Source organism: Myotis myotis, unplaced genomic scaffold (assembly GCF_014108235.1).
Source record: "Myotis myotis isolate mMyoMyo1 unplaced genomic scaffold, mMyoMyo1.p scaffold_m19_p_9, whole genome shotgun sequence".
NCBI classification, from domain to species: Eukaryota; Metazoa; Chordata; class Mammalia; order Chiroptera; family Vespertilionidae; genus Myotis; species Myotis myotis.
The window spans coordinates 59,544,199-59,567,908 of record NW_023416401.1 but is presented as its reverse complement, the minus strand read 5'-3'; the positions used below and the strand labels follow the sequence as shown (position 1 = coordinate 59,567,908).

General features: G+C 40.7%; 1 protein-coding gene across 19 annotated transcripts in view; it reads left to right on the top strand.

Moving 5' to 3' along the window:
- The window catches only part of LOC118663450 (agouti signaling protein), a 104,433-nt gene that overhangs the window by 9,789 nt on the left and 70,934 nt on the right, over positions 1-23,710 (top strand). For 2 of the 19 annotated variants that reach the window (XR_004970049.1, XM_036323099.1), the window contains exon 5: positions 9,011-9,142. The exons of 13 other annotated variants lie outside the window; for them this stretch is intronic. The gene's annotated coding sequence lies outside the window, so the exon portion shown is untranslated. Of the gene's footprint in view, positions 1-9,010; positions 9,143-15,011; positions 15,091-16,441; positions 16,619-23,710 lie in introns of those variants that run through there. 4 more of the 19 variants (XR_004970045.1, XR_004970047.1, XR_004970046.1 and 1 more) reach the window with 4 other exon arrangements.

Below are 23,710 nucleotides of genomic sequence, written 5' to 3'. Positions count from 1 at the left end.
TTTTCTCGGTAGGGGGAAACTGAATAAGGTGGTATATCGGAGGGCAAAATGTGAAGAGGGCACAAGAGCAGGTGTTACATATTTCAGAAATACAGAGAAGGTAATTAAAATAGCCAAAACTTCTGTGTTTTCCTCAAATCCCGATTTGAACCTCACTATGTATAGTGGCAGTGAATTAAATGTAATCTAAATATGTTCATTGACATATTTCTTGGAAATTTAATTACCTCTGGAGAGATCTACAGTGAACATATTCAGTCATTTTGGAAGGCAGTGGTGATTTCTCCAGGGGTGTTATTTTAAAATCAAAACAAGCCTGGCCAGTGTGGCTCAGTGGTAGAGCATTGACCTATGAACCAGGGGGTCACGGTTCAATTCCCAATCAGGGCACTTGCCCATGTTGCAGGCTGGATCCCAGTAGGGGGTGTGCAAGATGCTCCCACAGCATTGATGTTTCTATCTCCTCCCTCTTTGGAATCAATGAAAACATTTTTTTAAAGTTTAATAACAAGCAACTATCTATAATGAAGAACATCTCCATTTCAAACTATCACTTGAAATGAAAACTGAGTATTTCTCAGAGTGTGGTCTGAAGAACAATTGCATGTGGGAGTTGAGATGTTAGGGGTTAGGTACAGGTGAGGATGGAGGAGTTTGTTAACATTGTAGTTTCTTGGATCCCATGTCTCTGGGGTGGTACCTGAAATCTAAATACTTTACAGATGCCCTGGCCTATGTGCTCACTGGTTAGGGTCACAGGTTTGATTCTAAGTCAAGGGCACATACCTGGGTTACAGGTTTGATCCCCTACCCTGGTCGGGGTACATGCAGGGGGCAACCAATCAATGTGTCTCTCTCACATCGATGTTTCTCTCTGTCTTTCCCCCTCCCTTCCACTCTCTCTACAAAATCAATGGAAAAAATATCCTCTGGTGAGGATTAACAACAACAACAACAACAAAAATCAATGAAAAATATACCCTTGGGTAAGGATTAACAACAAAAATAAATAAAGAAATACTTTACAGATGTTCCAGGTGGGTTTTTAAAAGCTTTTATTACAAAAAATATCAATGCTATACAAAAAATAGAGAAACTAGTGTCATGAATCTCACCATATCCATCACACAGCTTTAACACCTCATGTTCTCTTCTGTATCTACTATAGCCTGTGCCACTGAATTATTATTAAATCAGTTCTATTATATATTATTATTTATCATTGTTTCATCTGTAAATATTTTGGTATTTATCACTAAGTGATAAAAAACATAATCACAAACCATTATCATGCTAAATAAATTCTTGGTTACACAAAAGATCTGTCTACTTTAATCATTGAAAAATTATGAGGTTTTCAACAAAATGGACAACCTAGATGAAATGGATATATCTTAGAAAAATACAAGCTCTCAAAACTCAACCAAGAAGAGTCAAAAAACCTGAATAGGTCAATAACTACTGAAGAAATTGAAACAGCAATCAAAAATCTTCCAGCAAACAAAAGCCCTGGTCCAGATGGCTTTACAGGGAAGTTCTACCAAGCATTCAAAGAAGAACTAAAACCTATCCTCCTCAGACTATTCCAAAAAATTCAAGAGGAAGGCACACTTCCAGATTCTTTCTATGAAGCCAGCATTACCCTAATCCCAAAATCAGGTAAAGATACCACAAAAAAAGAGAACTACAGGCCAATATCCTTGATGAACTTAGATGCTAAAATCCTCAACAAAATCCTAGCAAATTGGATTCAGCAATACATTAGAAAGATCATACACCATGACCAAGTGGGATATATTCCAGGGATGCAAGGATGGTTCAATATCCGCAAATCAATAAATGTGGTACATCACATAAACAAACTGAGAGACAGAAATCACATAATCATATCAATTGATGCAGAAAAAGCATTTGACAAAATCCAACACCCTTTCTTGATAAAAACTCTCAGCAAAGTGGGAATAGAGGGATCATACCTCAACATAATAAAAGCCCTATATGACAAACCTACAGCCAACATCATACTCAATGGGCAAAAATTAAATCCATTTCCCCTAAGAACAGGAACAAGACAAGGATGCCCATTTTCACCACTCCTGTTCGACATAGTGCTAGAAGTACTAGCCATAGTGACTAGACAAGAAGAAAAAATAAAAGGCATCCAAATTGGAAAAGAAGTAAAATGGTCCTTATTTGCAGATAACATGATATTATACATAGAAAGCCCCAAAGACTCCATCAAAAAACTACTAGACCTAATAAATGAATTTGGCAATGTAGCAGGATACAAAATTAACACCCAGAAATCTATGGCCTTTTTATACACCAATAATGAACTCACAGAAAGAGAAATGAAAAAAACAATCCCATTTACCATTGCACACAAAAAATTAAGATACCTAGGAATAAACTTAACCAGGGACGTAAAAGATCTGTACTCAGAAAATTACAGGACATTGAAAAAAGAGATAGAGGAAGACATAAACAGATAGAAGAACATACCATCTTCATGGATTGGTAGAATCAACATCATTAAAATGTCCATACTACCTAAAGCAATCTATAGATTCAGTGCAATACCTATTAAAATACCAATGGCCTATTTCAAAGATCTAGAACAAACTCTCCAAAAGTTCATCTGGAATAAAAAAAGACCTCAAATAGGCACAGCTATCCTGAGAAAGAAGAAAAAAGTTGGAGGGATCACAATACCAGATGTCAAACTATATTACCAAGCCACGGTTCTCAAAACTGCCTGGTACTGGCACAAGAACAGACATATAGATCAATGGAACAGAATAGGGGACCCAGAAATTGACTCAAGCCATTATACTCAATTAATATTCGACAGAGGAGGCAAGGTCATAGAATAAATGCCTCTTTAATAAATGGTGCTGGGAAATTTGGTCAGATACTTGCAAAAAAAAAATGAAACTAGATCACCAACTTACACCATATACAAAAGCAAACTCAAAATGGCTAAAGGACTTGAATATAAGACGGGAAACCAAGACACAGTAGACTCTCATAGCCAGTTAGCCTGGAGGTCAAATAACCCCCGGTATTGCCGACAACAATCAAGGCTTAACTACAACAAGACTGCTCACAAAGACCACTAGGGGGTGCACCAAGAAAGCATAAAAAATGCGGAGACAAAGAAACAGGACAAAACTGTCAATGGAGGATATTGAGTTCAGAACCACACTTTTAAGGTCTCTTAAGAACTGTCTAGAGGAGAACCAAGATGGCGGCATAGGTTAACGCCGGAGTTTGCTGCTTTGAACAACTACTTCAAAAGTGAAACCAAAAAACGGAAGGGACATCACCCAGAACCACAGGAACGCTGGCTGAGTGGAAGTCCTACAACTAGGAGGAAAGAGAAACGCATACGGACACTCAGAGGAGGCGCAGTGCTGAAGTCAATTTCTGAGGTGCGGAGTGCCCGAGCGGGCTGGCGGCAGAGGGCGCGGTTGGCGTTTTCAATCCGGAGGGAGTCGCAGACTCTGAGCTCCAGATCCGGGCGAGTCTTTAGGGACCCAGACTCAAACGGGAGAAGAGGGACTGTCTGGCTTCGGTCAGAGCGAGTGCAGCTTTCTCTCCGAGCTTTGCAGCAGGTGCTGGGACTCAGAGAGGCAGAGCCCCTGGGGACAGGACTGAAAGCCGGCAAAACTGCCCTCTCCGGCCCACCCTGTTGATCCTGTGCGACCCGCCCCACCCAAGCCCTGCACAGAGGCTTTTGCTGGATAGCCTCAGGCAAAGGCTAGATTAGCACCTCCCTAGAGGACAGAAGTTCTCTCACTGCTGACACAGCTGATTCTCATAGCCACTTGGCCTGGAGGTCAAACCCTCCCTGGAATTAGCTACAACAATCAAGATTTAACTATAAGACTGCGCACAAAGACCACTAGGGGGTGCACCAAGGAAGCATAACAAAATGCGGAGACAAAGAAACAGGACAAAATTGTCAATGGAAGATATAGAGTTCAGAACCACACTTTTAAGGTCTCTCAAGAACTGTTTAGAAGCCGCCGATAAACTTAATGAGATCTACAAGAAAACTAATGAGACCCTCGATCTTATATTGGGGAACCAACTAGAAATTAAGCATACACGGACTGAAATAACGAATATTATACAGACTCCCGACAGCAGACCAGAGGAGCGCAAGAATCAAGTCAATGATTTGAAATGCGAGGAAGCAAAAAACACCCAACCGGAAAAGCAAAATGAAAAAAGAATCCAAAAATGCGAGGATAGTGTAAGGAGCCTCTGGGACAGCTTCAAGCGTACCAACATCAGAATTATAGGGGTGCCAGAAGATGAGAGAGAGCAAGATATTGAAAACCTATTTGAAGAAATAATGACAGAAAACTTCCCCTACCTGGTGAAAGAAATAGACTTACAAGTCCAGGAAGGGCAGAGAACCCCAAACAAAAGGAATCCAAAGAGGACCACACCAAGACACATCATAATTAAAATGCCAAGAGCAAAAGACAAAGAGAGAATCTTAAAAGCAGCAAGAGAAAGAAACTCAGTTACCTACAAGGGACTACCCATATGACTGTCAGCTGATTTCTCAACAGAAACTATGCAGGCCAGAAGGGAATGGCAAGAAATATTCAAAGTGATGAATAGCAAGAACCTGCAACCAAGATTACTTTATCCAGCAAAGCTACCATTCAAAACTGAAGGTCAGATAAAGAGCTTCACAGATAAGGAAAAGCTAAAGGAGTTCATCACCACCAAACCAGCATTATATGAAATGCTGAAAGGTATCCTTTAAGAAGAGGAAGAAGAAGAAAAAGGTAAAGATACAAATTATGAACAACAAACATGCATCTATCAACAAGTGAATCTAAGAATCAAGTGAATAAATAATCTGGTGATCATAATAGAATCAGGGACATAGAAAGGGAATGGACTGACTATTCTTGGAGGGGAAAGGGGTGTGGGAGATGCGGGAAGAGACTGGACAAATATCGTGCACCTATGGATGAGGACAGTGGGTGGGGAGTGAGGGCGGAGGGTGGGGTAGGAACTGGGAGGAGGGGAGTTATGGGGGGAAAAAGAGGAACAAATGTAATAATCTGAACAATAAAGATTTAATTAAAAAAAAAAAAAGACGGGAAACCATAAAAATCCTACAAGACTCCATAGGCAGCAAAATTGCAGACATATGTCATAGCAATATCTTTACAGACACAGATCCTAGGGCAAGAGAGACTAAGGAGAAAATAAACAAATAGGATTACATCAAAATAAAAAGCTTCTGCACAGCAAAAGAAACCAACAAAGCAACAAGAAAGCCCACTGCATGGGAGAACATATTTCCCAATGTTATCTCCGATAAGGGTTTAATCTCCAACATTTACAGGGAACTCATACAACTCAACAAAAGGAAAATAAACAATCCAATCAAAAAATGGGCAAAGGACCTAAATAGAACCTTTTGAAAGAGGACACTCAGAAAGCTAAGAGACACATGAAGACATGCTCAAAGTCACTAATCATCTGAGAGATGCAAATCAAAATGACAATGAGGTACCACCTCACAGCTGTCAGAATGGCTATCATCAACAAATGACAAGTGCTGGAGAGGATGCAGAGAAAAAGGAGCCCTTCTTCACTGCTGGTGGGAAAGTAGACTGGTGCAGCCATTGTGGAAAACAGTATGGCGTTTCCTCAAAAATTTAAAAATGGAACTGCCATTTGACCCAGTAATACCACTTCTAGGAATATATCCCAAGAAAACAGAAACACCAATCAGAAAGGATATATGCACCCCTATGTTCATAGCAGCACAATTTACAATAGCCAAGATTTGGAAACAGCCTAAATGCCCCTCAACAGATGAGTGGATTAGAAAACTGTGGTATGTCTACACAATGGAATATTACGCTGCTAAAAAAAAGAAGGAATTCTTACCATTTGCAGCAGCATAGATGTAACTGGAGAGCATTATGCTAAGTGAAATAGGCCAGGAAGTGAAAGAAAAACACCACATGATCTCACTCATTTATGGATAATAAAGAACATTATAACTGGATGAACAAAAAGATAGATACAGAGGCAGAGAAGCAAACAGACTGTCAAATTACAGTGGGAGGGCTGGGGAGTGTTGGTGGGGGAGGTAAGAGATCAACCAAAGGACTTGTATGCATGCATATAAGTATAATCAATGGACACAAGACACTGGGGGGGTGGGGTGAGGGCAGGTGGGTAGGGGAGGCCGAGGGAAGGTCAGTTGCGGGGGGAAGGAGACATATGTACTACTATCTGTAATACTTTAAACTATAAAATAAAATAATAAAATAAATAAATTAATTACATAAATAAAATAGAAAAAATAAAATACAATAAAATAAAATAAAAAAAGAAAGATTATGAGGTTATGCCCCCATTTCCATGTAAGCCTCCAAGGTTGCATGTGTCTCACTGATATATAGTTTCCCCAAAGGTTCAAGATTGTGTTTACACAAAGGCAGATAGGTGATTAGAATCATAAGTCAGTATTGAATTTTGTTTAATTTTTTTTGGATACATGTTGACATGGTTATATATACAGTTTTGAGTTACATTAATAAAGTTTCTAAGGTTGAACCATTCCTGTGATAAAATCCTAGATTATAAAATTGAATTTGATTTGTTAAATTTATTTGGGATTTTTGTGACTGTATTCATGGATGAGCTTGACCTGTAAATTTTTTTCTTCTCTTACTGTCCTTGTTGGATTTTAGCTTAAAGGGTATGTTAGTCTCATAAACTTGCATGATTTATCAACATTTAAACAGCTTTTTTTCACCATTGGTTTTTGAACTTACCTATGTCCTTTCTGTTTGAGTATATTCCTTAATAGTTCTTTCAGCAAGAGTGCTCTGGTGGTAAGTCTCTCTAGGTGTTTAAATAAATTTATTCTGCTTTTTCTCCTAAATTATAGTTTAGGTATAGACTTATGTTGAAAATGGGATTTTAGAGAAAGGCTTTGATTCAGTCAATTTAATTTAAGACTGTAAGTTAAAACTGAGCAAAGATTTTAGGTGTTTTCAGAAACTCACACCCAATTGATGAGATCTTAGGTCAAAGAATAGGGAAATATAAAACTCTGATAAGGACAAGAATTAAAATTTTATTTAAGACCATTTAAAAAAATCTCATATATTTACAGCTTCTTAAATAAAGCTCCAAGGCAGGTTCAGAAAACTTTAATTGAAAGTTTTTCCTAGTTTGCAGACAGTGTGCCTTAAGGAATAATGTAGGTTGAAATGAATCTCATTGTCTTGCTTTAACAGTTCTTGCACCATTATTTTGGTCTCCCCCTCTCTCCCCCCCCCCCCCCCGTGTTCTTTTGTTTATGAATCTTTCACAAACCAGTTGGGGCCAATTATCTTCTATGCAATTAAAGCCAAATAGTTTGTGCTTTTTAATGCAGCTGTTTCTCCTTAATCTTGGGCATTTTAAAAAAATATATTTTAGTGATTTTTTACAGAGAGGAAGGGAAAGGGATAAAGAGTTAGAAACATCAATGAGAGAGAAACATCGATCAGCTGCCTCCTGCACACCCCCCACTGGGGATGTGCCTGCAACCAAGGTACATGCCCTTGACCGGAAGCGAACCTGGAACCCTTCAGTCCACAGGCCAACACTCTATCCACTGAGCCAAATCGGTTAGGGCAATCTTGGGCATTTTTTATGACACTGTTTTCCCTCCTAACTAAAGCTCTCTCATTCTGTGATGGGGGTTTCTGCAAATTAACATTCCCAGTAAACTTTTTGTAGGGTTCAAACTTTTCTGAATCGTATCTTCTCCCCTATCTTGACAGTTGAAGTGCTCCCTCAGGTTTAATAAAGTGTTATTTTTGCATTCATTTTTTATTTTACCCATGAACATTCAGCAGAAGAAACAGGTAAGGTATAGCTAGGAAGTTGTATCTAGAAAATAAAAAAGGTAACATTTAAGATGATGACAAAACATTCCCCTTCAAAAATTACTTTCACTTATTGTCATCTACGCTCCAAATTCCCACATTTTCACAATCAATTCACATTTATTGAAATCTTGCAAGGTGCATGGCAATGGAGATTCAAAGAGGTATAAGAGGGGAGGGGGGGTGGGCTAGAAGAGGTCAATGGGGGGAAAGGGGGATATATGTAATGCTTTCAACAATAAAGTATTACAGTCTTTTTTTAAGATTTAATTTTTAAAAAGCAAAAAACAAATGTATAAGACCTGCTTCCTGCCTTCTTTAAATTTTTAAACTTTTAGTCTCAGGACCTCTATATACTCTGCAAAATTTGAAGATCCCAAAGAGCTTTTGTTTATGTGAGTTTTATCTAGTAATATTTACCATATTAGAAGTTGAGAATGGGAAACTGTTTAAATATTTATTTATTTAAAAATAACAATAATATGCCTCTGACAACATAAATACCGTAGTGTTATGAAAACTATACTTTAAAAACCGAAAGTTGTGAAAAATGGCCAAAATCAGGATGACCACATTTTTTCAGGTTTTTAAAACCTGTGTCTCTTTCAGTATGCTGAATATCTGTAATAATCTGAACAATAAAGATTTAATGAAAAAAAGAAAAAAATGGTGCGTGTAAGGTGTGTAAGGGAAATGAATGCAACACAAGTATAGTAATCAGTCATTAGTTGTAGTAATCAGTCAATAATTATGTATAACAGGATATTTTAAAAATTAAGTTACTAAATTTTTTTAAAAACGTTTCTTACATACTGTTATATTGGCTGAGCTAAAAATTTTTCATTGTGGGCCGCATGTAGCCCACAGGCTGCGAGTTTGACATGCTCTATGCCTTAGCTTATGCTATTTCCTTGCCTGGAATACTCTCCCTCTCCCCCTGATGAACTCTTTACTTATCTTCAAGGCCAAAATTAAATGTCATCTCCTCTGTAGTTTCCCCTGTCATGTTCCTCTTATTGAAATTTACCAACACTCATAGTCCTTGTCCCCTTGTTACCTAGCTGTTTTTTATGTCTCCTTAATAGATGGTGAACTCACTGAATGGCTTGAGAACTCAGGAGAAAGCAACTCCTAACTTTACTTCCTCTCCCATCCTCTTCAACCTCTGACTTTATTCAACTGTGTCCCTGCAGCTCTTAACATAATGCTGGGCACACGTAAGTACATAACAAAGGTTTGTTGAATATGATGAAAGCTGGAAGGTATCAAACAAAATGTGTTGGTTTCTTTTTCTTTTTTTTCAATTTTCACTTATTTCCACTTCACAGAAGATTTTGGTTACTGGTCTCAATTTCCTCTCCTGATTATTTCTTTTCTTTCTGGCCTTATGCAGCCCATTCCAATTTTACCTAGCTTTCTTTGGCTAGTTTTCCCAACACTCCACTCATATATCCCCTCATTCAGCATTTATTTATTGAACCCTCACTGTTCTACTGGCACTATTTTAGGCATAGAAGGTATAACAGTGAACAAGATAGATGGGATATTTTTATGGAAATTACATTATGGTTGGATAATTAGACCAAAACAAATAAGCAAACAAAATAGTTTCAAGTAATAATAAATTCTCAGAAGAGAATAAAGTGATATGATAGGGAGTGAGGTGGGAATCACATAAAAGAGTTTGTCAGGAAATCCTTTCTAAGGAGGAGACATTTGAAATCTGGAAAATGAGAAAGAGATGGCCATATGGGGATCTGCTAAAAAAAAAAAAAAAATTCAAGTGGAAAAGTCAGCACATGCACAGGCCCAGAGACAAAAACAAATGACTAAATATTATAAAGCTTTATATAAGTAAATAAAATGATTAAGGTTTTTCTTAGTCTATCACCATCTCTTCTCCCCTTTCCTAGAAAAGTAGCATTGATTCCTTCTGAGAAGTGACTGACTTCCTCTAGCCTTCACCTTGCCTACCACTCAAATCGCAGAATTTTCTTCCAGTGAATCTCACTGAAGTTTACCTGGCTACAGTCATCTTGGTGACTAAAACACCAATCTCTGGGATTAGAAGCTTTGTGTAGTCCCTTATGTCAGACAAGACTTCCTTCCCCCATCTTTTTCAGAAGGACTAGATCAGTGATGGCGAACCTATGAGACGCATGTCACCTCTGAACTCATTTTTTTGGTTGATTTTTCTTTGTTAAATGGCATTTAAATATATAAAATAAATATCAAAAATATAAGTCTTTGTTTTACTATGGTTGCAAATATCAAAAAATTTCTATATGTGACACGGCACCAGAGTTAAGTTAGGGTTTTTCAAAATGCTGACACGCCAAGCTCAAAAGGTTCGCCATCACTGGACTAGATCCTAGTCTCCCATCTCTAGAGAAGGGTCCTCTCACAGGGAGACACAGATGGAAATCCAGGGAGATAGAATGGAGGGGAAAGCCAATTCTTTGGACAGGTGTCAACCTGGAGTCCGCCTCTATAAATCCCAGGAGTGTCTTCCCACCTTACAGTCATTCTTATTACCCTTCTTCTACTGAGTGTTGGTTTCCACTGAGCATTGCTCTCCATGGGGCTACAATGTCCAGCTGGTGAGAGTTCAGAAAAGCTGGCTTCCTCTCTTAGATGCCAGAACAGCTGCTTAAAGAGGCTGGAGGGAAGAAAAAAACGTCCTAGCTGGTTGGCTCAGTGGATAGAGCTTCATCCTGCGAACTGAATGGTCCCAGGCTTACTTCCGTTCAAGGGCACATGCCTGGGTTGCAGGCTCGATCCCCAGTAGGGGGCATGCAAGAGACAGCCGATCAATGATTCTCATCATTGATCTTTCTATCTCTCTCTTCCTATCCCTTCCTCTCTGAAATCAATAAAAATATGTTTAAATGAAAAAAAAGAGGCTGGAGGACTTCCTGCCACTGGAGACATGAGAAGCCCTCAGTAAGCCAGGAGCTAGAATCAAAATCATATGGTTTGCTTTGTAGTAAAGATCACAGGGCCTGAAAAGTTAGAGGAAGGAAGGCCAACTAGGGGACAAGCTTTTTAGATTATGGGGGTTGTGCTTCCCCAATCATGGCAGCCCTATATTCACAGTACAGCCCTCCTGCCTAAAGAGTTGTCTGTCCTTAGACTGCTGGCCTACTTGGACTCCCCTCTGGCTCAGACTGGTGAAGTTCAACAATAAAGCCTGGAAGAATGAGATTACCTACTCCCTGAGATATCAGGGTCCCTTTAAGGGCCTCCTGACCAGATGCCCCCCAAATGAAAACTGTTCCTATTTACTCTTTTCTCTAAGGCAGTGGTTGGCAAACTGCGGCTCGCGAGCCACACGCGGCTCTTTGGCCCTTTGAGTGTGGCTCTTCCACAAAATACCACATGCGGGCGGTCATGTACAGTGCGATTGAAACTTCGTGGCCCATGCGCAGAAGTCAGTTTTCGGAAAGGAGATGGAGGAAACAAGCATACAAGACGAGTGTGGATGGGAGAGTTGGAAGGGGTCGACCTCAGCGAACGTACCTCAATCAGATTGAGGACGTTTTTAGCAAAGGCCAGCTTAGGAGTACCCTAATTAAGTTAATAACAATGTACCTACCTATATAGTTTAAGTTTAAAAATTTTGGCTCTCAAAAGAAATTCCAATCGTTGTACTGTTGATATTTGGCTCTGTTGACTAATGAGTTTGCCGACCACTGCTCTAAGGAACTGACAAACCCCACATCTTAGAAATACTGAGCAAGCCGCCCTTTATATACTTGTTTACTCTGGATCTAAATAGATGCAGGTTCTCTAAGAAGGAGTTTTTTATTTTTTCCAAGTTGCTTCTGAGGTAGAATTGCCACAAGCATTAAAAAGAAATGCATACTGATGACCCCTTTTACATGTACCCAGTGTGGCAAGCCTGGACTTGGATCTGCTTGGGGACTTCAAATGATGGGGCTTGTGTTAGTTCCAGTGGGTTCCTGTCCTTACCAATACGTGAGTAGGTATTGTTTATGGACAAGTTGAGGAGGAGATGCTGCATGCCCGCCACTGGGATAGCCACCTAAGAAAAGGTGGATTTCTTTTCTCACTGTCTACTACTGCCTCCCTGCCCTCCAACCCCAATCCACCACTTCAGTGGCTCCATGTAAAAGGCAGCATTTGGGGGGAAAGATCTATGTCCAAATGTCCCCATGTCCACGCAGAAGAGTTTGGAGCAGATGCTTTAGCTTTACAGTTCGGGCAAACCCATAAATGGGAGAGACATTCCAGGCAGCCCTTTGCTATGAGAAGTGGGGAGAGCCTTCATGCCTCAGAGTTGAGAGCCTGCTCCATAAACCTCTCCCTTGAACTGTACACTCAGGGCAGGTACAGTATTCTGCAATATTCTGAGTCATTAAAGAAAAAAGGCAAAAGCAAAAAATAAGACAAATATAGGTTTTCCTAGCGTTCTTCTTCACTTATTTCTTGCCTGGGAAGGAAAACAACAGGTCTGGTAAAGAGGATGACTATCCTTCTAGGCCATCTGTGGACAAACTACGGCCCGCGGGCTGGATCCGGCCCGTTTGAAATGAATAAAACTAAAAAAAAAAAGACCGTACCCTTTTATGTAATGATGTTTACTTTGAATTTATATTAGTTCACACAAACACTCCATCCATGCTTTTGTTCCAGCCCTCCGGTCCAGTTTAAGAACCCATTGTGGCCCTCGAGTCAAAAAGCTTGCCCACCCCTGGTCTAGGCTGTTGTTGCAAGTGAATGTTTAAACGGTTGTGGATGATCAGTGATTTGAGGGTGGGACTTTATGTTAAGCTTCCCAAAGTTGTACGACCACCCTCCCTGCTTCCCAGACCTGCTCCACTATATGCTAAGATCAGAGCATGGAGCAAACTCCTGAAGCCCTTGGCTCCAAACAAGTTCCTCACAGCCATCAAAGATATAGCCCTGGTTCTAGAAGCTTCAACCATGCCCTCACAGGAGATTTAGAAAAGCTGGAGCCTTGCCGAAACCGGTTTGGCTCAGTGGATAGAGCGTCGGCCTGCGGACTGAAAGGTCCCAGGTTCGATTCCGGTCAAGGGCATGTACCTGGGTTGCGGGCATATCCCCAGTAGGAGATGTGCAGGAGGCAGCTGATCGGTGTTTCTCTCTCATCGATATTTCTAACTCTCTATCTCTCTCCCTTCGTCTCTGTAAAAAATCAATAAAATATATTTAAAAAAAAAAAAAAAGAAAAGCTGGAACCAAACCTTTGCTCATCCCCTGATGTTCTTTCTCATTGTCCTTTAAGAACTACTCACAGAATCCAAGGGATTGGCTATTTGGGTAAGTTCAGTGGGGGACTTGCCACTTATACTTCAGCCACAGAAACAGGGTTAAATCATATTTCAGACAAGCTTGTCAGAGTGTATTAGACTCTGCTAGATTGGCCAGATTGTTTTGAAGTTTTTGACCAAAATAAGTTATATTTTTATATGTCTCATATGTTTTTGTATAAGCTCCATCTTATTTAAGCTTTATAATAATACTATGCTTTGAAAGGTAAAGTATGAGAATCATTATTATATAGGTGAGAAAAGCAATTTCATGACTTCCCCAAACTTATCTGGCTCTGTTGTTACCAGAATCAGGACTAGGATATTAATGACCTCACTTCCAGTTAATTGCTTTTTCCACCATTCCACCTTAAGAACTAGCATCCTACAAAAAGTTGCAGTAAAACAGGGAAACTTGACAATAATAGAAACCCTTCCTTGGGCTCTCATTATAATTGTGAAGTCTTCCTCTCTCAAAGCAGAGCCCTCCTTTGGCACAATGTGCTCCCCCAGATTCATACACACTTCATGTGCATGGGGCCCCACTAAGCACTTTATATACCACTAGAGGCCTGTTGCACAAAGATTTGCACAATAGGCCTTCCTTCCACTGCCGGCACCAGTTTCCCTCTGGCACCCAGGATCCAGGCCTTTGGTCTGGCGACAGCAGAGAAGCCAAGCCTCTTCAGTCTTCAGTCGTCTTCAGTCTTCACGTAGGCTGGAGCCTTCAGTCTTCGCTCCGTGCCTATGTATGCAAATTAACCCACCATCTTTGTTGAGGCAATTTGCATAATCGTCCTGATTGGCTGGTGGGTGTAGCGGAGTGATGATCAATTTACATATTTCTCTTTTATTAGTGTAGATTATCTCAATTCATTCTCCAGTATCTCCATTGAGGATATTACTTACCCACATTACTTACAAAGAAACTGAAGCTCAGCCCGGCTGGCGTGGCTCAGTGTTTAAGTGTTGACCTATGAACCAGGAGGTCATAGTTCCATTCCTGGTCAGGGCACATGCTCCAGTGTGGGTCATGCAGGAGGCAGCCAATCGATGATTCTCTCTCATCATTGATGTTTCTATCTCTCCCTCTCCCTTCCTCTCTGAAATCAATTATATATATATATGAACCATATGTATAACTGAACCTCAGTGAAGGCAGATAAATTAGCTTAAAATCCCAGAGCTTGTCCTAACTGGTTTGGCTCAGTGGATAGAGCATCAGCCTGTGGACTGCTGAACAGTTGTGGGTTCAATTCCAATCAAGGGCATATGCATGGGCTGCGGGCTCGATCCCCAATAGGGGGCATACAGAAGGTAGCCGATCAATGATTCTCTCTCATCATTGATGTTTCTATCTCTCCCTCTCCCTTCCTCTCTGAAATCAATGAAAATATATTTAAAAAAATAAAAATAAATCCCAGAGCTTGTTGTTGGAGCTGAAACCAGGTCTTCTGATACTCTGGTCCTTTTTCTGCTATACCCTAGGGATCCAGAAACATTAGCCATAAAAGGAATCAAACATAGATCTTCTCCTAATGAGGAAAGTGTATCCATGGAGGCAGATTCTAAGGCTAGGACAATACAATATGCAAAACAATAGAGAGCCCCAATTTCTCCAGAAGAACCATGCCCTTCCCACTGGGTATCGACACAGAAACACATGAGTGTGCTTACGTGGCATGTACTGCCTCATCTGCCCCTGCCAGGGATTTGGTCACAGCTACAGCATCTTGACGACCTATTTAAACCAACTTGCAGTAACTGATAGCAAAGTATCATTCTCTGACAGGTTGAGTCATTGAGCCTCCACAGACTTTGGAAAGGGAACCATTAGTCAAAACATTCAAGAACCAGAGGGTCCCAGAGAGGTATGTAATAATTCCATCCAGATGTTGGGATTGGGTTTTTTTCTTTCGTTTTTTTCAATCACATTCAAAGAGTGAACAAGTTGTTTTCATCTGATCAATCAAGTAAGATGAAAAGAACTTTGCTTCCTTTATTCTCGGTCTGGTCTCCATCAAAGGATCAAGAGGGCTAACAGCATCTGGGCCATTCAGGAAGGTAGCTGAATTATCACAGGATACTTTACACATATGACTGAATTATCTGAATTTGTAAATGGTGTTGTAAGTACATCAGCAAAATCCAATTAGACGCTTCCAAGTTCATTTTAATTACAGCTTCCACACTGTTTACCTGCAGTGTAGGCAACCCATCTGTTTGGAAATCCAAGAAACTATGGCTGTGCAAATTGGTCCAACAAACAGCTTAAATGTGCACGTTGCTCTGGTAGAGAGGAAAAGGCCAATCTAACCATAAGTACATTTTATCTCATAGCATCTGAGCAGCCTAGATGGCCGGGAAGCTTTGTTGTATTATACGGCTATCAAATAGGTCATTCGATAACTCATAAAACTCCTCTCCAGCAGCACAGGCTTTCCTGAGGTTAACTTGCGATGGAGCTAGGATGAAGAAAAGCAGATCTTCTTAAACTGCAGCTGCAATAGACAGTCCCCTTCCTTACTCCACACCTGAGCTCCTGACTTTCCTCCCTTCAAAAAGATGTGCTTTGCAAGGTCCACTTTTTCATCTGGCCTGATGAGTCTCAAGATTTTTGCTCCTTAAATTACTTGAGCAGAACAAAAGATTCTTCTCTATTTACACCTACTTACTAGATCAAATAAACAAGCCAGCAAACAAACAAAAAGCCCACTTTTTAATTTTTTTATTTTTTTCCCATCACCATTTATCCCCTCTATGTCCTTTTCCACCTCCACCCATCCTCTCCACCCCCGCAATCACCACACTATTGTCCATGTCCATGAGTTCTCTCTCTCTCTCTCTCTCTCTCTCTCTCTCTCTCTCTCTCTCTCTCTCTTCTTAATCCCTTTCCCCATCCTCTCCCTCCCTTCCCCAGCCCCCACCCCTGGAGCTGTCTGCGTGCTCTCTCAGAGTCTGTCTCTATTTTGCTTGGTAGTTCAGTTCATTAATTCCACATATGAGTGAAATCATATGGCACTTGTCTTTATTTTTCAATTACAGTTGACAAAAAAAAACCCATACTTTTGAAGTGTTTTTTGCTGAATCCCTGTAACTTCTCTTAAACATGTTTCTTTGGTACTTTTACATTTTGATTGAAATTTGCAGTGGAAAATATGTTTCGGGAGGAGGGGGGGCAGAATCACCCAACACACTTCTGTGTCTTGCATTTTGACTCAGCCCACAGAACAATTGGGAGAATCTTTGCAGACCCACTAGAGATCTCCGGATTCCATGGAGAACCATTGATCTAAAAACATCTTGATTTCAGAATCCTTCTTCTGATCTGGAATTATGTTATCGACCACAGAGAGCGGCTACTTACAATTCATGGGAGAGGGCCCTGTATAGTGAGAGGTGAGCCCAGTGTGGGGAGAAGAAATCTCTTTCTCTTTCTCTTTCTCGGCGGGTGTTTTGATACAGTATGATATTTATGCTTAGAATGCTATCTATTGGCTCAATTTCTTCTCCTTCACCGTCTCTTCTTCATCCTTCTTCTTCCTCTCTCCTCCTCATCTTCTATTTTTTGTTTATTTGCTTCTTCTATTGTAAAAGTCTACCCAAGCCCTCAGTGCTTAGATGATTTTTGCCTGGTACATTCTGCTGATTGGAATTTCAGAATCACAGTTTCTTATTTGCGTGCAGAATTTTCCTAAATATTTAACCACCTAAATTATAGTAAAAGCAGCTGGCCCCTGCCCATGCCTTGTAGAGAAGGCTGCAGGTCTGTACCCTTCACTGTACCAGAATGCAGAGCTCTGTTGAGATACGTGGAGGAAAGAAGAACCTTTATATGGAGGGAGCAGCCATGTTACAATGAGCGGACAACAAGGGACGATATGAAGAGCAAGTTTAGGGATTAATGCAACTGTATCCTGGAAGCATGAAGTTATAGATCTCCCAGCTGAGCCTCTGAGAATGAGATAGTTCATGTGGTCAAACTGCTGTGAAATTTTTAAAAAAACTGACTCGCATTGAAGGAAGGGAGTGGATCTGTGTCTCCTCTGCTACTAGTAAAACAACATGGATCTCATTAAGGATCGGGGCACTAACACTGGTAGCTTCTTTTTGGGCACAGCCCTCAGCAGGAAGGCCCTATGCAATGGTAATTACCAGGAATGGGGGTGGGAGCCATTATAGACTTTTGATTTGGTCACTTAAACATCCTGTCAGACAGATGTAGAAAGGAGACCGACCCTTACCTCAAAAGAAGTAAATTGTAGGTTGAAGTATTTAGTTTCGGTCCCTGTCAGGTTGAGGCTTTGAAAAACAGACCTGTGGGTCTCAGAAACCAAATGCCAGATTGCCTTGCTTTGGAGCGCTGCAAATTCAAGGACATAAGGAAATGTATAACCCAAATTGAGACCGTTACTTTTTTTTTCTTAAGGTGTTTTTAAGAAGACTCAGCTTGAAACAAAGTACTAGATTCAAAACATTGTAAACCACAATTTGAATCTTGTTTAAAAGATGAAAGGGCTCTGGCAGGTTTGGCTCAGTGGATAGAGCGTTGGTCCAAGGACTGAAGGGTTCCAGGTTCGATTCCCAGTCAAAAGCATATACCTTGGTTGCATGCTTAACCCAGAGACAACCAATCAATGTGTCTCTCACATCGATGCTTTTCTCTCCCCCTCCACTCTCTCTAAAAATTAATGGAAAAATACCCTCGGGTGAGGATTAACAAAACAAAACAAAAAGATGGAAGGATGAAAAGTGTGAGTCTACTCACTTCTTTAGAAACAGTCATTACAGACAGGATTCTAGGCATTATGTGCTTCCCTCTTCCTTGGTTAGGTCTGCTCTCAAGGGCCAGCAGGCCTCTTTCAATACACAGTCAGTGATGGGGCTTTTAGAAGGCAGAGATGTTCGTTTAAAACGGCTCTTTATGTCCTGTAGTTGTACTCTTTGACATTTGCTTCTAGGAAAGTGTACATATGATGACTGACTAGATTTCTGCTTTCTCATTTCAACTGTGAAATAAATTAGGAGACCATCTCCATCTTTGGCATCACTATAAATTAGGGAGACAGAGGCAAAGCATTCACTGCTTGGAGCCTAACCTCCCTGTGGTCAGGTGGCCTGACTCACAGGAGCAGCAGGCCCTGGTAACAAAACTCAGAAGCAGGAATTAGGAGGCCAGTTTTTGATCCTGCATCCACCTCTAACTGCCTGTGAGGCTTTAATTTCGTCGCTGACCTCCTCAGGGCTGCCACCCTCCTGTATATCAAATAGGAAGACAAAGACTAGCCTCCCTTAGCCTTTGTGGATAAAATTACAACTGAAAGTATCTGCCATAGCTGGGGAAGGAGTGGGGCCAGAGAGAGAAAGTGCATTATGATACCCGACTTTCTCACTTGATCGCTTAAGTTTTTTAATCCTCATCTTCCTCTTCCCTGGGCTCCTGACTGGTCTGAACTCACTTTTGTTTTCTCTTACGTAAAATTTTATTGAAAAATTTTTTGTTTTTATTGGGGAAAAAGTCTTCAGCTCAATGAATTTTTTCCACATGAACACACCCTGAAAAACTGAACCTTGATCTAAAAATAGGGCATTACCCCTAGCCGGTTTGGCTCAGTGGATAGAGTATTGGCTTGGGACTGAAGGGTCTCAGGTTCAAATCTGATCAAGGGCACATAACCCGGGTTGGGGGCTCAATCCCCAGGGCGTGCAGGAGGCAGCCGATCAATGACTCTCTCTCATCATTGATGTTTCTATCTCTCCTTTCCTCCATGAAGTCAATAAAAGTATATAAACAATAGTAATAAAATAAAATAAAAAATAATAAAAATAGTTCATTACCAACACTCGGAGCCCCCATCATATCCTCTTTTAGTCCCTTTCCTTCCAAGGGTAACCACTAACCTGACTTCTAACACCATAATTAAGTTTTGCCTGTTTGGAGGGCTTCACATATGTGTATATGCTTTTATGTGTAACTTCTTTTGCTTAATATTAGGTTTGTAAGATTCATTTATGTTATTGTGTTATTTTCTCTATTCTCATTGTTATATAGTATTTCATGAATTAATATACCACTATTTATTTATCCATTACCTTAGTGGGCATTTGGGTTGTTTCTGATTGAGGGCTATTATGAACAGTGCTACTAGGAACATTCTTGAACAGTTTTTTTTTTTTTAATTTTTATTGATTTCAGAGAGGAAGGGAGAGGGAGAGAGAGATAGAAACATCAGTGATGAGAGAGAATCACTAATCGGCTGCCTCCTGCATGCCCCCCACTGGGGATCTAGCCCACAACCCGGGCATGTGCCCTGACTGGAAATTGAACCATGATCTCCTGGTTCATAGGTTGATGCTCAACCGCTGAGCCACACCAGTTGGGCTTGAATAGTTTTTTGATGAACATATGACTGTTTTCCTATTGGCTATTATCTAGAAGTGGAATTGCTAAATCATAAGATATGTGAGTTCTGCTTTAATATATACTGCCAGTTTAAAAAAGTAATTGTATCATTTTACACTCCCACCAGTCATGTCTGAGACTTCTGTTTTTTTCTACATCCTGACCAATACTTGGCATTGTCTGTCTTTTGCATTTAGCCATTTGGATGGATGTGTAGTGGAATGCTTTTTGAGTTAAATTTTTATTTCCTTAATGACTGATGAAGTTGAACACCTTTTAATGTATTTATTGGCCCTTGGCTATTCTGTTTTATAAAATACCTTTCAGTCTTGAACCTGCTTTTCTGGTGGATTGTCTGACATTTTCATTGATCTTTAAGAGTTCTATAAGTATTATAGATACTTGTTGTATACAAATATCATTTCCCACAACACTGTTGAGTCATATTGGAGCCTACGGCAAAAGTCAGAAATACTGATGCCTATCTTTACTTATATATTTTTAAGATTTTTTTTAAAATTGATTTTTAGAGGGAAGGGAGAAGGAGAGAGAAAGAAAGAAATATCGATGTAACAGCAAAACATTGATCAGATGCCTCCTGCAGGGCCCCAGCCAGGGATAGAGCTTGCAACCGGAGCATGTGCCCTGATAAGGAATTGAACCAGTAATCTTTCGGGTGCACAACTGAGCCACACCAGCCAGGGTTAAAATTTTGGTATTTTGTTCATGGATTTTTTTTCATGGTTATTTAAAAAAATATTGCATTGACATCTTATTTATCTTGATTACTGAGGGGTTTTTTTTGGTGCCCCCTTAAAAACTTGTGTTCAGCCTGGCCATCCTAGCTCAGTGGTTGAGTGTTGACCTATGAACCTAGAGATCATAGCATTGGCATTTTAACAATATGAAGTCTTCCAATCTATAAACATGGAATGTTTCCTTTTATTTATCTTTTAAAATTTCTTTTATCAATGCTCTGTTGTTTTCATTATACAAGTATTATAATTCCTTGGTTAAGTTAACTCCTAAGTATTTTATTATTTTTATGCTATTGTAAATGGAACTGTTTTTATAATTTCCTTTTCAGATTGTTAATTTTTTTTAAAATATATTTCATTGATTTTTTTACAGAGAGGAAGGGAGAGAGATAGTCAGAAACATCGATAAGAGAGAAACACCGATCAGCCGCCTCCTGCACATCTCCCACCGGGGATGTGCCCGCAACCCAGGCACATGCCCCTGACCGGAATCGAACCTGGGACCCTTCAGTCCGCAGGCTGACGCTCTATCCACTGAGCCAAACCGTTTTTGGCACAGATTGTTCATTTTTATTGTATAGAAATGCAACTGATTTTTTTTTTCCATGTTACATTTTATTTATTTATTTATTTATTTTAATTTAAATCTTTATTGTTCAGATTATTACATTTGTTCCTCTTTTTTTTTCCCCCCATAACTCCCCTCATCCCAGTTCCCGCCCCACCCTCCGCCCTCACTCCCCACCCACTGTCCTCATCCATAGGTGCACGATTTTTGTCCAGTCTCTTCCCGCATCTCCCACACCCCTTTCCCCCCCAGGAATAGTCAGTCCATTCCCTTTCTATGTCCCTGATTCTATTATAATCAACAGTTCATTCTGTTCATCAGATTATTTATTCACTTGATTCTTAGATTCACTTGTTGATAGACGCATATTTGTTGTTCATAATTTGTATCTTTACCTTTTTCTCTTTCTTCCTCTTCTTAAAGGATACCTTTCAGCATTTCATATAATCCTGGTTTGGTGGTGATGAACTCCTTTAGCTTTTCCTTATCTGTGAAGCTCTTTATCTGACCTTCAATTCTGAATGATAGCTTTGCTGGATAAAGTAATCTTGGTTGTAGGTTCTTGGTATTCATCACTTTGAATATTTCTTGCCACTCCCTTCTGGCCTGCAAAGTTTCTGTTGAGAAATCAGCTGACAGTCGTATGGGTATTCCCTTGTAGGTAACTGAGTTTCTTTCTCTTGCTTTTTTTAAGATTCTCTCTTTATCTTTTGCTCTTGGCATTTTAATGATGATGTGTCTTGGTGTGGTCCTCTTTGGATTCCTTTTCTTTGGGGTTCTCCGCGCTTCTTGGACCTGTAAGTCCATTTCTTTCACCAGGTGGGGGAAGTTTTCTGTCATTATTTCTTCAAATAGGTTTTCAATATCTTGGTCTCTCTCATCTTCTGGCACCCCTATAATTCTGATGTTGGTACGCTTGAAGCTGTCCCAGAGGCTCCTTACACTATCCTCGCATTTTTGGATTCTTTTTTCATTTTGCTTTTCCGGTTGGGTGTTTTTTGCTTCCTCGCATTTCAAATCATTGACTTGATTCTTGCGCTCCTCTGGTCTGCTGTCGGGAGTCTGTATAATATTCGTTATTTCAGTCCGTGTATGCTTAATTTCTAGTTGGTTCCCCAATATAAGATCGAGGGTCTCATTAGATTTCTTGAGGATCTCACTACATTTATCGGCGGCTTCTAGACAGTTCTTAAGAGACCTTAAAAGTGTGGTTCTGAACTCTATATCTTCCATTGACAATTTTGTCCTGTTTCTTTGTCTCCGCATTTTGTTATGCTTCCTTGGTGCACCTCCTAGTGGTCTTTGTTTGCAGTCTTATAGTTAAATCTTGATTGTTGTAGCTAATTCCAGGGAGGGTTTGACCTCTAGGCCAAGTGGCTATGAGAATCAGCTGTGTCAGTAGTGAGAGAACTTCTGTCCTCTAGGGAGGTGCTAATCTAGCCTTTGCCTGAGGCTATCCGGCAAATGCCTGTGTGCAGGGCTTGGGCGGGGCGGGTAGAACAGGATCAACAGGGTGGGCCGGAGAGAGCAGTTATGGCGGCTCTCAGTCCTGTCCCCAGGGGCTCTGCCTCTCTGAGTCCCAGCACCCGCTGCAAAGCTCAGAGAGAAAGCTGCACTCGCTCTGACCGAAGCCAGACAGTCCCGCTTCTCCTGTTTGAGTCTGGGTCCCTAAAGACTCGCCCGGATCTGGAGCTCAGAGTCTGCGACTCCCTCCCGATTGAAAACTCCAACCGCGCCCTCCGCCGCCAGCCCGCTCCGCGCACTCCGCACCTCAGAATTTGACTTCAGCACTGCGCCTCCTCTGAGTGTCCGTATGCGTTTCTCTTTCCTCCTAGTTGTAGGACTTCCACTCAGCCAGCGTTCCTGTGGTTCTGGGTGATGTCCCTTCCGTTTTTTGGTTTCACTTTTGAAGTAGTTGTTCAAAGCAGCAAACTCCGGCGTTAACCTATGCCGCCATCTTGGTTCTCCCTAATCTCTTGGCATTTTAATTATGATGTGTCTTGGTGTGGTCCTCTTTGGATTCCTTTTGTTTGGGGTTCTCCGCGCTTCTTGGACATGTAAGTCCATTTCTTTCACCAGGTGGGGGAAGTTTTCTGTCATTATTTCTTCAAATAGGTTTTCAATATCTTGCTCTCTCTCATCTTCTGGCACCCCTATAATTCTGATGTTGGTACGCTTGAAGCTGTCCCAGAGGCTCCTTACACTATCCTCGCATTTTTGGATTCTTTTTTCATTTTGCTTTTCCGGTTGGGTGTTTTTTGCTTCCTCGCATTTCAAATCATTGACTTGATTCTTGCGCTCCTCTGGTCTGCTGTTGGGAGTCTGTATAATATTCGTTATTTCAGTCCGTGTATGCTTAATTTCTAGTTGGTTCCCCAATATAAGATCGAGGGTCTCATTAGTTTTCTTGTAGATCTCATTAAGTTTATCGGTGGCTTCTAAACAGTTCTTGAGAGACCTTAAAAGTGTGGTTCTGAACTCTATATCTTCCATTGACAATTTTGTCCTGTTTCTTTGTCTCCGCATTTTGTTATGCTTCCTTGGTGCACCCCCTAGTGGTCTTTGTGCGCAGTCTTATAGTTAAATCTTGATTGTTGTAGCTAATTCCAGGGAGGGTTTGACCTCCAGGCCAAGTGGCTATGAGAATCAGCTGTGTCAGCAGTGAGAGAACTTCTGTCCTCTAGGGAGGTGCTAATCTAGCCTTTGCCTGAGGCTATCCAGCAAAAGCCTCTGTGCAGGGCTTGGGCGGGGCGGGTCGCACA